The sequence below is a fragment of the Narcine bancroftii genome, chromosome 2, assembly GCF_036971445.1.
Source record: "Narcine bancroftii isolate sNarBan1 chromosome 2, sNarBan1.hap1, whole genome shotgun sequence".
In the NCBI taxonomy this organism is placed as follows: Eukaryota; Metazoa; Chordata; class Chondrichthyes; order Torpediniformes; family Narcinidae; genus Narcine; species Narcine bancroftii.
Window position 1 is genome coordinate 357,942,717 of NC_091470.1, and position 17,848 is coordinate 357,960,564.

General features: G+C 41.2%; 1 pseudogene; it reads left to right on the forward strand.

Annotated features, from left to right (window-relative positions):
- LOC138753128 (probable aminopeptidase NPEPL1) overlaps positions 1-13,316 on the forward strand; it is a 30,852-nt pseudogene extending 17,536 nt beyond the window's left edge.
- Positions 13,317-17,848: the final 4,532 nt, after the last annotated feature.

Here is a 17,848-nt window from a genome sequence, read left to right on the forward strand (position 1 = left end):
TGTATATTTTTCTTCATTTAATTCTAGAGTTAAAGGTGTAGCAATTTTGATACATAAAAATTTATCTTTTGAATTACAATCAATGGAGGAAAAGGTAGGATGTATTCTTAAATTGAATTGTAAGATTTTTAGTGAATTTTGGACTTAATATTTATGCTCCAAATGCAGATGATGAAGTATTTATTTCAGATGCATTTTTATGTTTGGGTCAAGCTAATGATAATATTTTATTTGGTGGTGATTTTAATTGGGTTTTGGAACCTTTATTAGATTAATCTCCGAAGAATGTTAAAAAATCCAAGATGGTAATCCAGGTCCAAGCGTTGATGAAAGATCTTAATTTAGTAGATATTTGGAGACATCTTAATCCAACAGAGAAATATTTTTCCTTTTATTCATCTAGACATGAATCTTTTTCAAGGATTGACTTCTTTTTAGTATCGGCACATTTACAAGGGAAAATACAACAAGCAGAATATAAAAGTAGGGTGATTTCAGATAATTCTCTGTTATATTTTACATATGAAACTTCTGAGAAAATCCAAATAGCTTATCAATGGAGATTTAATACAATGTTGTTAAAATATGAAATTTATTGATTTTTTTGAAAAAACAAATTAATATTTTGAAAGAAAATTCTAAATCTGTTCAAAGTACGTATGTATTATAGGATGATATGAAAGCCTATTTGAGAGGACAAATAATTAGTTATACTTCTAAAATAAAAAAGAATCGATTAAATCAGTCTTGAATTAGAGAAACAGATCGATGAGTTAGAAAAAGAATTTCAGAAAGATGCTACAGAAGATCAGAAAATAGAATTATCTAGGCTGAAATTGAAATATAATATCTTGCAATCTTATCAATTTGAACATGTGATTAATAGGACTAAACAACGGTATTACGAATGGGGAGAGAAAGCACACAAGGTATTGGCGTGGCAATTATAGAAATAACAGATATCGAGGACTATTAATGCTGTTAGACGGAATTCTCTTATTACTTATAAACCTCATGAGATTAATGATGAATTTTATTTTTTTTTATAAAAAGTTATATACATCTGAAGGAAAACAGGAAACTGGATCGATTGATTTTTTAAATATCACAGTTGAATTTACCGATATTAGAGGATGGAGATATACAGAAGTCAGAAGAACCATTTTCAAGCATGGCTATGCTTGAAATGCCAAATGGTAAATCGCCTGGTGATAATGGATTTTTCGTTGAATTTTATAAAATTTTTTATGATGATTTATCTACAGTGTTTGGGAATGTATTACGTCAAGTTGGAGAACATTATGATTTACCTGAGTCTTGTTCTAGTGCTTTAATTACAGTAATTCCTAAAAAAGATAGAGATCCTTTGAAGGTATCTTCATATATACCAATTTCGTTGTTAAATGTAGATTATAAAATAATAGCTAAAGTATTAGTGAATAGATTGGCTAAATTTTTACCAAAACTGATCAAAAAGGTTTTATAAAGAATAGATATGCCTCAGATAATATTTTGCAAGTGATTAGTTTGATTAATAGATTTTGACAATCTTTAGGTCATCTGATGGTGATATCCTTAGATACAGAAAAAGCATTTGATAGAGTTGAATGGAATTTTTTGTTTAAAGTTTTGGAGACATTTAAGTTTGGTCCTTCTTTTATTGGTTGGATTCTATATAGTAAACCGGTAGCTAGAGTATTGACGAATGGTTTGATTTCGGAATCTTTTAAGTTAACTCAATCAACTCATCAAGGTTGTCCTTTATCACTAGCTTTGTTTGCATTAGTGATTGAACCTTTAGCACAGTTGATAAGACAAAATACACAGATACAAGGTATGAAAGTTTTAGATGAGGAGTATAAATTAATTTATTTGCTGATGACGTACTAGTGTATTTAACAAATCCAGCTCAGTCACTTTTGCATTTGAAGGAATGGTTAACATAATATGGATGTCTTTCTGGATATAAAGTTAATTGGGGAAAAAAGTGAAATATTACCGGTAAGTGAAAGAGATTATTCAGTTTATAAGAATGTTATTAATTTGAAATGGACTGATCGAATTAAATATCTGGGTATAATTTTGAATGTTAATTATCAATCTTTATATAAATTAAATTATGCTCAGTTAATGAAAAAAATTAAAACTGATTTGATTAAATGGAAAGATTTACCTATTAATTTAATGGGAAGGATAAATACAATTAAGATGAATATCTTTCCACATATACAATATTTGTTTCAATCTATTCCTTATTTATTTGATAAAATTTTTTTTGAGGTTTAAATAAAATGGTTAGGGAGTTTTTATGGAGGGGTAAATTTTCGAGAGTAGCTTTGAATAAATTAACTTGGAAATATGAGTTAGGGGGATTATGTTTAACACATTTTCAAAATTATTATGAGACAGCCCAACTTTAATTTATTAATTCATTGATGGATTTGGTACAGCCTCCTAGTTGGGCTAAAATTGAGATGGCAAGTATTTCTGAATTTGAAATACATCAATTTTTGTTTAGGTGGAATATGAATTTGTTACAACAATATAATGTGCCTATAAAAAAAAACAAACAAAAAAATACATGAAAACAGGATCAAAATTTAACTTATTACTATTAACTTAACCTAACAACCCCCTTCTAATTCTAAGCACACATGTATGTAAGTTCAGAAAAGTTCTTTGATTCACAGTCCAATCTCACTTCTCCTCCAAGCTCACTGTTTGCAGGCAATTTTTATACTGTGCACAGAATTTAACATTTAAATTTCACGAGACTTTGGTGCTTGAAAGGTAAATAGTTGCCGCTCAGGAAGGTTCTTGTCGGTTTTTCAGAGAGAGATTTGTTGCTCATTGGACACCCACAACTGATCCCTTCCGATCATCCACTTCAGTGTCTTACCGAAGAAACTTGACCCATCAGGGTTTTGCAGATGGTAACCTCTTTCTTTCAGGTCACCACGGAGTTCCTTTTTGTTTCCCTTATTTCAAGTGAAATATTTTGCTGCCAGTCATCTCCTCTTGTATGGACCACAAGGGCTTTGACCAGGCTGAACTAAGAACTCACAACCCATCTTCATAATGGGGTTTTTCCACAAGTTTGCCAGCTTGTCCTGTTCCAGTCCCAGCTGCTGCTGCTGAACTATAGAAGTGTAGAACTGAATTCTCTCTCTTTCTCTCTCACACAGAGAAAACCACATGACCCTCTTAGAACAGCCGACTGAGTTCATTCATCTGTAGCTTTCCAAAACAATAATCCATTACTCCACAGCATGTCCAATTAACACCTTCTTGTGAAGTCCTTATAGGCATCCTTCAAAGTTTTTGCAAAGGCACATGGAGCCTGGACTGTCTGGCTTGAGCAGAGCTCTGGCATTTTGAATGAGATCTATTTTGAAATGTTTGTATCTGTATGTCACCTACACTAAAAAAACCTGCCACAATTTATCTTCTTTAAAACATATCTATATACAATATAAAATACAACATAATCCATCAAAACATGAGCTCCAGATCCAAACCTCCGACACAATCAGGAAGCCTCCGGTGCCCAAGGCCCTTCTGGAGCCCTCTCGAATTCCAGCTCCATAAACTGGTTCCCATGAGCCAATTTCCCACAGCCTGTGCAAGTCCTCCAACTGCTAGTCACCCACAGCCTGTGTGTGTACCTCAATTGCTGAGCCCCTTGTTAGTCCACTGCCATTGTCCCCTTCCCTGCAGGGTCATCTCGTCTGCTTCTCCTTCTCTTGTATTATCCACCCTGGGGGATAAAGACCGTGCGGCATTCACAATATCTATGACCTTCACGATTCGTAAAGCTCTATAAGCTCCCCTTAGTCTTCCTTCACTCACAGGAATAAAGATCCAACCTCTTATCACTCAAGCTTCCTATCACTCAAGCTGTCCAGTCCCAGCAGCATCCTGGCAAATGTACCCCTTTCCCTTTATTGGTGTAGCTGTTTGCTAAATGTCCTTCATCAACCATGAAGAGATCTGCTGACAGTTTTCACATTTAATTTGGTCACATTGACGTACTTGGGTGGCACAGGCTCGTGGGCTGGAAGGTCCTTTTACCATGCTATCTCTAAATTAAAAAAAATGTGACCAAATTTTCTGACGCTGGATGTTTATCAGCCACATGTTGTTCAAATATTCTTTTTATCTCTGGATTTTGCACTTTGTTTTTGTCTTAGTTTTCTATTGTTATACTTGATTGGCACTTGATTAGATGTTGCTGGATTAGGAACCAATTAATATAAGAGACTTGTGTGAGGTAGATGGGACTGAGCGCTTGCTTGTCTTTGTGGTAGATTTCACTTTAAATAGCCTTTGGTTACATCTAAATTGCTGCCTCAACAGCTCTCTGTTTAATCAGGGTTTCAAAGAAAACTTGCATGCGTTATTCTGCCTGGCTGAGAATGCAGTGGGAGCCGAGGCCACAAGACCTGATGACATTCACCAACTATATTCTGGAAAGTGAGTTAATTGGATGTTTGCTGCTAAGTTTGTGGTGTCCAGCATCTTGGCCCTCCAGCGCGGCCCATCTTGGCCCTCCAGCACGGCCCATCTTGGCCCTCCAGCGCGGCCCATCTTGGCCCTCCAGCGCGGCCCATCTTGGCCCTCCAGCGCGGTCCATCTTGGCCCTCCAGCGCGGCCCATCTTGTTGGCATGATTGTGTGAGCAGAATATGAAGTGGGGCTAAGATAATTTTATCAACTGTAAAGAGCATGTAGAAACATTTTATCCTCTAAGTACCATTTGGCGAAAATTGCCTCTTACTCCATTTGAAACTTTATTCATTTCTAATCATTCTTTGTGTGGCAAACTTGCTGGTAACACACCTAAGGTTATTTCTTTAACAAAAAAAAATTGTTTGTTAATACTTAGAAAATTATCCAGGCAGAACATATAACCTTTGATATTATCAAATTATCACTGTTTATATTTTTTTAGATTCCAGGTGAACTTAAATTTGAATTTTCAAATAGTGGGCAAGAAAAATAGAGGGTTATGAGGAAGGGAAAATTAGATTGTTGCGGAGTAGGTTTACATAGGTTGGTACAACATTGTGGGCTGAAGGGCCTGTACTGTGCTGTAATGTTCAATGCTCTAAATCCTATTTATTCAATAGAACTGTTGAGATTAATAACACAGATGCAGAGGGTCGTCTGGTTTTGGCTGATGGAGTATCTTATGCTTGTAAAGATCTCAAGGCAGATATCATCTTAGATATTGCTACTTTAACCGGAGCTCAGGTAAGTAAATGTTTCAATTAGTGTGAATTCTGATCCTGCTCTTAATCACATAGCGATCCATGAATATTGGTGTCAGCAAATCAAAGCACTCAATTTCCAATAACTGTCCACATGAATGATGCAGGGAAGATGGTGTCTAGCTGGAGAGGGTGCAGACAAGGTTTGCAAGGATGATCCCAGGACTTGCAGGGGGCTGAGCTATAGGAAGAATTTGAACATGCTAGGGGTGCACACCTTGGAGGGCAGAAGGATGAGGGATAATCTTAGAGGTATGCAACTTCATGAGAGCAATTGATCAGGTGAATACCGAGTCTTCTTCACAGAGCAGGGGGAAATCAGTAACCAGAGGACATAGGTTTAAGCTGAGAGGGGAGAGACTGAACAGGAACTTGAAGGGTAATTTTTCTTTACAGATGGTGGTGATTTAAGTTGGAGATACTGCACGGTTGGTTACAGGCCCTTCTGGCCCACATGCTGCCCAAGTACACCCAATATGACCAATTAACCTACTAACCGTGTACGTCGTTGGAATTGGTATGTGAGTGTATGGAACATGCTGCCTCAGGATGTGGTTGAGGCAGATACTGTTGCAACATTCAAGAAGAAAATTGGACAGATAGATGGATGGGATAGGGGCCAAACACAGGCAGGTGAGATGAGTGTGGGTGGGACAATTTGGTCAGCATGGGGAAGTTGGGCTGAAAGGCCTGTTTCCATGCAATATGACTTATCTTGCAATCTGCACACCAGAAAAAGCAAAATCCTTTTCCCAGTGATGTTTCTTTGTTGGCCAGTGGAGGGGAACAACATTGACAGTTTTTTTTTGTCGACAGAATTTGCCAAACATTTGGAGGATTCCAACAGTGCATTGCTGTGTATCACAGTGCAGTGTTTCCTATTGCATTTGTTCCTTTTATGTCCAAGCAAATGCATCCTACTGGGAGTACAAATAATTGGTTTTTATTGGTGCAATGAACTACCCTATTTTAACTTGTGTAATAGTTGATACCGTGTAATAGTCACCTACCTACCACACCCCTTCCCCCCCCGCCATCCCAGAGTTCCCGACGCCCTGGCCACCCGCCCATCCGAGTTCTTGACCGCCCACCCACCCGAACGAGCTCCTGATGCACCAAATGCAGTCTTACTACCTGGTTCTGGCCATCTGAGCTCACGATGCAGGTACTTAGCACGGTCAAAAATAATACCCAACATCCTTCCCCCCCCCACCCCCATATTTGACCCAAAAAATTGGTCCAAAAAACTCAACAATTACACGAGTATATATTGTTCTTTCAGACCCTGGCTGGCATGGCCATTGCTACTAATGTAATTTTTTAAATTAAAGTTTTAGAATTGGCTCTCGCATTAATATGCGTAAATGAATGAAAGATTTTGTGCTGTTATTGAATGTCAGCTTTTTTTTTTAACACTTCATGCACTTTTTTTGAATATTAGGGTGTTTTTACTGGGAAGTACCACACTGGATTGCTAACCAATAACGAAGAGTGGGAACGGGCCTGTGTCAAAGCCGGACAAAACAGTGGAGATCTCGCGTCTATTGTCCAGAACTTCATTTCAGTGAATTTACTTCAGCTGTAGCTGAAATTAAAAAACTTTGTGTCCGTAATTTTATAGTAGCCCAGCTTTTGGGAACGACTCTGGGTGTTCTGTTAGGATTGATTAAGTCTTCTGTGTTATGTGAAGCTTTACTCATTCAAGATAGAATGAAACTCGCAAGTTGTAAGTTAATATTTATAAACAATGAAGATTTAAAAATAACGTAGGTAATAAATAGGAAATTGAATGGTTTTTCATTCTGTGACTATTTTCCAATTTTTTTTGTTTCCCTCACTCTCTTAGTGAGCCCTTCGTGGGTCTCTATGATGCATCTCGATTTCTTTAGCACCATCGTCTTTCAACATCCCATTCAGATGTTGCCACCTTTCTCGCCCTCCATCTTTTTCATAACTCCGAATGAGTTGACCAATTCATTGCATTTTTATGCTGCAGAAGGACCAGCTAGGGAATATAAAATGGTGGCACCGGTGCAGACCTGTGCAGAGCGAGGAGAGGAGATGGAGCGTTCCTTCTACCTACCTACTATTCAACTACTGACAACTCACTACAGGCTATAAACAGCTTGTTATTTAAAAAAAAAACCAACAGTGGTTTATATTAAGATCCTGTGACAACGAGGCATCTGCCCAAGATAATCTGATATTGGCAGCAGCCACAAGGGGTTATGGATTCCAGGGAAGCAGAGGACTGGTGCAGGGCCCCAGAAAATGGGGAGTACAGCCCCCTGTTTGAGAAGGCGACCCTATAGGATTGTGACCACAGCGACGGACCCATGAGGCGCTGAAGAACACACAAGCGGTGGGCTGATGGCAACTCGAGACGAGGAATCCAGGTAGGCTGCAGGCTGCTGGAGACTGTCGTCAAAGGACTCGCACCAGGCTGCGGACCGCTCGAGATTGGCTGAAATGGAAACTGTATGCGTGAGGGTGCCGATGGCACTGAAGGCTTCCTGATCGTGTCAGAGGTTTGGATCTAGAGCTTGCGTTGCTGAAGGTTTGGACTGGAATCTGTGTTCCTGCAGAGGCTGCAGGAACACTGGAGGCGAATCCATGGACACTCAGTGTCGGGGGGAGGGGCGGGGGGTGTCTCTGTTTCGTCTCTTTCTCTGACTAGGAGGCACCTGTCAGTTTCTGCTGATGGTGAATCTGCCTGCCTGATGGTAGACGGAAGGAAATTTCATATAATAATGTATCTTTTTTATTACATTGTGGCGACGCACAACTATGCTGTGATGAACCAGCCCCGCTTGTTACGTGCGGTCAGCGGGGCAGTCACGTCAAAGATGGCGACACACATCCATCTCTTCTGGTCCAGATTGGAAGTTGGCGGGCGCGCGTCTGACTGGCAGCCTAATCAGCAAGTGTGTGAAGTTTAAATAAGCATTCAGTTGTGACACGAGCCAGCCGAATGCGTCTCCAGTCTGTACGTCTGCTCTCTCACAACCCGCTATAACATGACAGCAAAGGAACCTTGAACCTTGAAGCATCAGAAAGATAGGGGCTAGGTGCTGACAAGTCGGACAAGTTCAGATAAGCAATTTGGTTGGCATCATTAAGTTGTGCTGAAGGTCCTGTTTCTGTGCTATATAATTCCATGACAGACGAGCTTAATTTTAATTAAAACATTTTCCTACAACCGTTAATTTCTTCATATCAGTCGAGAATAAATTTCCAACTGATCTTCATCAACCTAATCTGAGGTGAGTGGAGTAAGTCATTCAGTCTTAATGTCTGATTTACCATTCAGTTATATACAGTAGTTCATTTTTTTTTACTTCACTGCTGCTTTCTTGCGCCAGCCCACATCTCTTTATCCTCTTAACATTTCAAAGTTGATTGCCGCACCATCTATAACAATGTATTTACATATAAGAGTGAGGTTCTGACAACTTGCCCATTTCCCCACGATTGTATCATTCCATGATTTTCTTAACTGATTCCTGACTCTTTGCCTTCTTTACACTAATTGGAACTTTATTCATATCCTAATCATTCTTTGTGTCGCAAATTACCTGGTTACAGACCAAAGGTTATTTCTTACTAAGGTGAATCTTCCCTTCCCCGATTTTCCCAGTTCTACTCCCAGAATTTCACGAAATAAAGCATTGCCATAAATTGCTTCTTTGTAATTGTTCATAATCCATGGTGGTTGGGTGTGGTTAAGTGGGTGCTATTTGGAAAGGAAAGGATTCAGAAATGGAGTAATTCGGGCCAAAGATAAGTTGTTGTTGAAATAGATTTTGACAGCATTTCAAGATGTTAATGGAACATGACGGTGAAAGTGAATATTGGAAGATAGGGTTATCATTTCCAAAGGGAAGGTCCTATTTGGAGTGGAGAGGGGGTGGTTTGAAAACTAAGTTGAAACTTTTTGAAGGTGGTTTCTTTTGACAGGGAGGCCCAGTAACGAGGGGCATGAGTGCGTTGGTGATGTACATATTTGAAAAAGTCATGCTAAATGCAATTAATAATGAGATGATGAGTTAAACATTTCACAAAAATGAATATTGTTTCATAAAAGTTAGCTTTCTTCATGGTGTAACATTTTTCCTGTGCTTAAAAATTAAAAATTAACCACCCTGATGCTTCAACTAATTTGACTCGACCTGTTGTTTTTTGCTCCAGGTTCCAGGCAGTCTCTCTGGTGTTCTCAGTGTAGCTTGCATTCATGGGGTATCAAATGAAAAGTAAAATTCCTTAAGATTGTTGACATGAATTGAAAATTGTGTTAATCTTTGGCTGTCATCGTTTGATTTGCATTAATGTTAAATCTGCTATTGGTTTATGAACAAATACCTCTTTGCAAGTTGTCCATGTGGTAGTTTGAAGGAAACTAATTTTTCGTTGTTCTTTCAGTGTAGGATCGGGCCAATGCTATGAGTTCCTGTGCTGGCTTGTTTATTGAAGCTCATATTGGCTTTGATTGGCCGGGAGTATGGATGCACATTGACGTGGCTTCTCCAGTTCACTCTGTTCATAAAGTTTTCTCGAGCAATTTATATTCATGTGCAATGTAATGAATTATAAATGCAGATGACGTTGGATTTGCTTACCTCGGGATACATATTATAAAGTACTTGTTTAAAAAAAATACATTTTGGAGATGCAGTGTGGTAGCAGATCCTTCCAGGCTATGAGTCCTCTCTGCACAAATCTGACCAATTAACCTACTCACCTCGTGCATCTTTGCAACATGGGAAGAAACCAGAGCAACCTGGAAGAAACCCATGCAGTCATGGGGAAAACACAAACTCCTTACAGACAGCCCCAGGCCTGAACCCAGGTCGCTGGCACTTAATAGCCCTGTGCTAACAGCTCCGCTAACTGTGCAGCCCTTACATTATTGTATATTCCATAACAACAGGGGTCTGGTCAATTTTATTTTTCCCTTGGTGATTTGTTTGTGTTCCTAGTTGATTCTTTCAATCCTGTGGATGCATTGGCATTTATCTTCTGTTTTCTGATTCCCTTTATGTTCTGCTTCCATGTATTGTGTCTTGCACTTGGGGAGAGGGAAGATGATTAAAGTAAAACAGGCCATCTAGCCAGCTTGTTCATGCCCTTCACATCGAAATGTTTCTTAAAGGAGTTTACATACCTCTGCCACATTTTCTGGCAACTTATTCCATGTACCCACCACACCCTGAGTGAAGAACTGTCGCCACATCCCTGGCAAATCCCAACCCCTTAATTATGCCTTCTTATCTGTGATTCTACTGTAGAAAATAAACAGTCCACTATTCCCTATAAAACTTATTTTTGCCCTCCCTTATTTCTCTCTTCCTCCATCACCTCCATCACCTCCTTTTTTTTAAAATTTTTTTTTTCACACCATAAACTGAGGGATTCACTTAAGCCTACAGTATCTGCCTGTATCTGATATGTGTTTCCTTTTTCTTTCTGATCTGTGCCTTCATAACCAGGGTACTTGCTCTTTACCTTACTGGGGACATGTTTGTCCTGAACTGTAACACACTCTTAAATGCCTCCCAATTGGCAGTTGTGCTCTTGCATCCAGTCAACGATTGTTATCTCCTCCCATATCATGTTAAAATTGGCCTTGCCCCAATTTCGGATTCTAACATGAGGATCAATGTTATCCTTTTCCACATTTATCTTAGCACTAATAGAATTGTGGTCACTTGTCCCAAAGTGTTCCCTATCCGATGTGTGCATCTGCACTCCCCAGTACAAGGTCCAATATTGTCCCTTTCTTACCAGGCCTCTCTACATATCACTGTAAAGATTTTTCCTGGAAACACTTAGCAAGTCATGATTATAATGGAAAAACTAATGATTATACATTCTCCACCAGGGTGCCCGGGTGACAGGCTACGGGGTAGCACTGCTTTTAGCATTGTTTGGTCGTGCGACGGATAACGCGTTGTTGAACATCATTTCACCAGTTGGTGCTGTCTTTGCCACAGAAGCTGAGGATTCAATGAAAAATTGCTCCAAAAAGAGGACTGATATGAATCCTGCTCGAAATTGTGATCATACTCTGTTGTACGGACTTGAGTGTTCAATTACTGAGCCTGTAGGCAGCATCTGATTTGAATTATGCATTAGTATTTTGCAGCGTACAGTAATTATTTTCACAGTTCCCACCTTAATGCTGGTGATTTGACCAATGTAAACATTTGAGTCAGAAATGAGGTGGCTTTCGATGTTTACACTTTAAATGGCCTTAAAAAAAAACTTGGGTTCTTCTCTGTAATATAAACTTACCAAAGCCTTCGACACCGTGAGCAGGAAAGGGCTTTGGCAAATACTAGAGCACATCGGATGTCCCCCAAAGTTCCTCAACATGATTATCCAACTGCACGAAAACCAACAAGGTCGGGTCAGATACAGCAATGAGCTCTCTGAACCCTTCTCCATTAACAATGGCGTGAAGCAAGGCTTTTCAATCTTCTTCAGCATGATGCTGAACCAAGCCATGAAAGACCCAACAATGAAGACGCTGTTTACATCCGGTACCGCACGGATGGCAGTCTCTTCAATCTGAGGCGCCTGCAAGCTCACACCAAGACACAAGAGAAACTTGTCCGTGAACTACTCTTTGCAGACGATGCCGCTTTAGTTGCCCATTCAGAGCCAGCTCTTCAGCGCTTGACGTCCTGCTTTGCGGAAACTGCCAAAATGTTTGGCCTGGAAGTCAGCCTGAAGAAAACTGAGGTCCTCCATCAGCCAGCTCCCCACCATGACTACCAGCCCCCCCACATCTCCATCGGGCACACAAAACTCAAAACGGTCAACCAGTTTACCTATCTCGGCTGCACCATTTCATCAGATGCAAGGATCGACAATGAGATAGACAACAGACTCGCCAAGGCAAATAGCGCCTTTGGAAGACTACACAAAAGAGTCTGGAAAAACAACCAACTGAAAAACCTCACAAAGATAAGCGTATACAGAGCCGTTGTCATACCCACACTCCTGTTCGGTTCCGAATCATAGGTCCTCTACCGGCACCACCTACGGCTCCTAGAACGCTTCCACCAGCGTTGTCTCCGCTCCATCCTCAACATCCATTGGAGCGCTTACATCCCTAACGTCGAAGTACTCGAGATGGCAGAGGTCGACAGCATCGAGTCCACGCTGCTGAAGATCCAGCTGCGCTGGATGGGTCACGTCTCCAGAATGGAGGACCATCGCCTTCCCAAGATCGTGTTATATGGCGAGCTCTCCACTGGCCACCGTGACAGAGGTGCACCAAAGAAAAGGTACAAGGACTGCCTAAAGAAATCTCTTGGTGCCTGCCACATTGACCACCGCCAGTGGGCTGATAACGCCTCAAACCGTGCATCTTGGCACCTCACAGTTTGGCGGGCAGCAACCTCTTTTGAAGAAGACCGCAGAGCCCACCTCACTGACAAAAGGCAAAGGAGGAAAAACCCAACACCCAACCCCAACCAACCAATTTTCCCCTGCAACCGCTGCAATCGTGTCTGCCTGTCCCGCATCGGACTTGTCAGCCACAAACGAGCCTGCAGCTGACGTGGACTTTTTACCCCCTCCATAAATCTTCGTCCTCGAAGCCAAGCCAAAGAAAGAATTGGAGAGAAAATTAAATGCTTACTACACAATCTTTTACATTTCTGTTAACACCCCCTTTGAGTATTGGAAAGGTGAATGTTCTCTTGAATGACGTTGACCTTACACTGACAAAGCCCTTGGCCCTTTAAAGCTATTTAGTTTGTAGATGGAATTTGGCCCAATGGTCATAATGAATTTACCATCCATGGGATTCACGCACCTTGTTCCTTTGTATGTTACCATTCAAGTCCTGCCCATTTATGTGAGGATGTCAGAGTTTATATCCAATTTCCTTGCACTTGTAAAGGGTATCCCACAGGCCAGAATGATTGGGATAATAAAGCAATGCCATTCCAGATTTTTCTGTTGGCTCTTTATTTGACAAATGGTGGTTTTCCCGCCCAGGCTGCAGTTCTATTCCATTCTATTCTGCGATATTCTGTGAAACCTGGAGGGGTAAATTTCATGCAAGGTAACAATATGTTGACCAAAGAATTTCTGAAAGCTCTCATTAGAATAAAAGTATACCCCGCTTAATGAAACTAGAGCTATCCGAGGAAACCTTTCATAAGCCGAAATGGCGTAAAGCCAAAGCTGCTATTTTTGTAAAAGCGAACACTGCTTTCTTCATAAAAGTGAATTTTTGTAATTCGAGTATTCGTGAAGTGGGGTGTACCTGTATAAGAAATAGGAGTCAGGAGTAGGGCATTTGTCTCCTTGCACTCACTCTTCCATTCAATAAGAGCAAGGATACACTGATCTCAGCAGAGTGAAACACTAAAGTCTGCAGATGCTGTGATTGTAGTAAAAACACAGAGAGACACTGGAGGAACTCAGCAGGTCTCACAGCGACCATAGCAGGTAAAGCTGTTTTGGTCTCGGCCCCAGCTCCACTTTCTTATTTCCATAACTCGCTCCTTGACTAAAACACTGTCTGAATCTGCTCAATGACTTGGCCTTTGCAGATTTCTGGGGAAATGAATTTTGAAGACTGAGAGGAGAAATTCTTTCTTACTTACATCTTAAATAGATGCTCCCTTATTTTAAATCAGTGCTCCCTTGATCTGGACCCCATGTGGCTGAAGAACCCTTATCAAGCACTTTGGAGATGAGAGTAGGCCAGCATTGTGTAAAGGCTGGGGTTGATGAAGGAATACTAGCTATCAATTCTGGCAGGTCCGGTATCTTGCCTTTGTCTGCACTGCACCCTTCAAGTAAGGAGACGAAGTCAGTGTGCTGTCTTCCAGGAACCCTTTACTGTTGAAGTAGCTATCACTGTACAGTAATTTATATGATTGTAGTTTTAACTGAGAATACTCTGGGTCCAGGAGCAGGTCCACAGAAATTGGAGATCATGCACTGAAATTGCACTTTGAAATTCACTTGAAATCAATGAAAGCGGTAGGAAATGATTTCCCACCTCCGCCATTCTTCGCTCGTTATTCTGACACCTTCCTGTTTTTTGCTTATACCCTGAAGAAGGGCTCAGGCCAGAAAAGTCAGTAATATTTCTATCTCCCTATGGGCACTTCAAGAGAGGGCTACCTAAATTCCATCAGTATGTGGACTTTGCTATGAGAGGGGCGAATATGTTGGACTTTGCGAATTTGAACATTTCCAGCGTGTATTGGGTGGAGCCCCACCTCCACCTCAGATACTCAGACCACATCTCTGTAATGCTAACCCCAGCATTCAGTCCGCTCATCAGACACTCCAGACCAGTTCGGAAGCAAATTAAAACCTGGCCCATGGAGGCTTTGAGTGCACTGACTGGAACATGTTCAAGGAAGCAGCAACCATTGGTGACTGCATCAATCTGGAGGAGTACATGGCATCAGTGACCAGCTACATCAGTAAGTATTTGGATGATGTCACTGTGCCCAAGACCATCATAACTCATTCCAATCAGAAGTCATGGATGACTGTGGAAGTGTGTGGGCTTCACAGAAATTGAGATGCTGCCTTCAGAGAGGACAACAAGCCAAGCTGTCTAAGGCAATCAGGAAAGTGTGCACATGGCCAGCGCATACACAGCCACTTCCTGGACAGCAAGGCGACGTGCTGCCTATGGAAGGGCATCCGAGACATCACCAACCACAAGACTACACCATCTGCTGGTGCTGGTGATGCCTCCCTCCCAGGCGCACTGAACAACCTCTGCACACGCTTTGAGGCAAAAAATGATGTTGTGGCAAAGAAAACCATGTATCCTCCAAATGATCAGGTGGTGCATTTTGCAGTGGTTGGTGTGAAGAGTGAGCTAGGTAAGGTCTGCTGGACCGGATAGTATCCCCGACAGAGAGCTAAGGGGATGTGCGGCTCAGCTAGCAGATATTCTCACTGACATCTTGAACATCTCCCTGAGAAGTGGCATGGTCCAAATGTACTTCAAAGCCGCCACCATTGTCCCTGTGCCGAAGAAGTCATCTGTGTCCCGCCTCGATGACAACCACCCTGTCGCACTCATGCCCATCGTCATGAAGTGCTCCGAGAGAGTAAATATGCAGCTTTAAAAAGCCTCCTCATCGGCATCTAATGCCTTTCCTGACACGAGAGGATCACCAGGCTCCTACACTTAGATGGCCTGAGGGACAGAATGCCATCCGTGTTAATGGACAAAATGCTCGCTGTATGAGACTATCCCAAGTCTGGCACTTGCTGCTGAGTGTTTACTTCCCCAATAGTCCTATAACAACCTTCCCACTGACCAGTGGTACAATGCTGTCACAATATTTTGAAAGCTAAGTACCCAGTAATTTTATTAGCAGATTTTAAAATAAATCACCATCAGCCCCTTTAATGGGCCGTTTGAAACCTGTTCAGAGCTGATGGCAGTTGGACTAGGTGGTTGGCCCCCGCGGGGGAGCCTGAGACTTCAATGTGCGTCAACTGTTGGAGATGGCGACTGGTGTATGCTGTTAGCTTCGTTTGCTGTGCTGCTATTTTAAGGTATGTTAGGTTTATAATATGCTTTAATTGTTTTACTATAACATTAATATTAATCCAGCTTCCCAAAAGCAAGCTTCAGTAGAAAAATATTTAGTGGTAGGAGTTATGCAATTATTTTATGCTCTATTCATCATGGGGGACACTATGTTCCTGTTAGGTTAAAAGGAGGGGCAAAAGGTTTGAGAGAGCCGTGGTTTTCAAGGAATATTGGAAACTTGGTTCGAAGAAAAAGGGAGGCGTACATTAGATATAAGAAGCATGGAGTTAAGGAAATGTTTGAAAGATACATTGAATGTAAGAGGAATCTTAAGAGAGGAATTAGGAAAGCTAAAAGAAGGTACGAGAAAACTATGGCAAGCAGGGTGAAAACTAATCCAAAAGAGTTCTACAAATATGTTAATGGTAAGAGGAAAGCTAGAGACAAAATTGGTCCCTTAGAAAATCAGAGTGGAAAACTGTGTGTGGAACCTAGAGAAATGGGGGAGATATTGAACAGTTTCTTTTCTTCAGTATTCACTAAGGAGAAGGATATTGAGAGATGTGGGATAAAAAAAGCAAATTGGGTAAATATGGGGAATATAGAGATTACAAAAGGTGTAGTTTTAAGGCTTTTGAAGAATATAAAGGTGGATAAGTCTCCGGGACCAGACGGGATCTTCCCCAGGACATTGAGAGAAGTGAAGGAGGAAATAGCAGAGGCTCTGGCGGTAATTTTTCAAATGTCATTAGATATGGGGATAGTGCCGGAGGATTGGCGCATTGCGCATGTGGTTCCGTTATTTAAAAAGGGTTCAAGGAGGAAGCCTGGCAACTATCGGCCTGTAAGTTTGACGTCTGTGGTAGGTAAATTAATGGAGAAAATTCTTAGAGATAGTACTTATAAACATCTGGATAGACAGGGTCTGATCAGGAGCACTCAACATGGATTTGTGGGAGGAAGGTCATGTTTGACCAATCTGATTGAATTTTTTGAAGAGGTGACTAGGAATGTGGATGAGGGTAGCGCAGTGGATGTTGTCTATATGGACTTCAGTAAGGCCTTCGATAAGGTACCACATGGAAGGTTAGTTAGGAAGGTGCAGTCTTTAGGTATAAATTTTGAGATAGTCAAATGGATTGAACATTGGCTGAAAGGGAGAAGCCAGAGAGTGGTAGTGGACAATTGTCTGTCAGGTTGGAGGCCGGTGACCAGTGGTGTGCCTCAAGGATCTGTATTGGGCCCATTGTTGTTCGTTATATACATTAATGATCTAGATGATGGGGTGGTGAATTGGATTAGGTAATATGCAGACGATACTAAGATAGGTGGAATAGTGGATAATGAAGAAGGTTTTCAAGGATTGCAGAGGGATTTGGGCTGCTTAGAAAAGTGGGCTGAAAAATGGCAGATGGAATTTAATGCTGATAAGTGTGAGGTGCTTCATTTTGGTAAGAAGAATCAGAATAGGACATATGTGGTAAATGGGAGAGCATTGAGGAATACAGAAGAGCAGAAAGATTTAGGAGTGACGGTACATCATTCCCTGAAGGTAGAAACTCACGTGAATAGAGTGGTGAAGAAGGCTTTTAGTATGCTGGCCTTTATCAATCATTGCATGGAATATAGGAGTTGGGAGGTGATGTTGAGATTGTATAAGACGTTGGTGCGGCCTAATTTGGAGTTCTGTGTGCAGTTCTGGTTGCCTAATTATAGGAAGGATATAAACAGAGTGGAGAGAGTGCAGAGAAGGTTTACCAGAATGTTGCCTGGGTTTAAGCATCTGGAGTATGGGGAGAGATTGGACAGATTGGGTCTTTATTCTTTGGAGCGTAGAAGGTTGAGAGGGGATTTGATAGAAGTATTTAAGATTATGAAAGGGATAGACAGAATGGATGTGGATAGACTATTTCCGTTAAGAGGAGGAAAGTTTAAAACAAGAGGACATGAGTTAAGAATTAAGGGGCAGAGGTTTAGAGGTAACATGAGGGGGAACTTCTTTACTCAGAGAGTGGTAGCTGTGTGGAATGATCTTCCGGGAGAAATAGTGG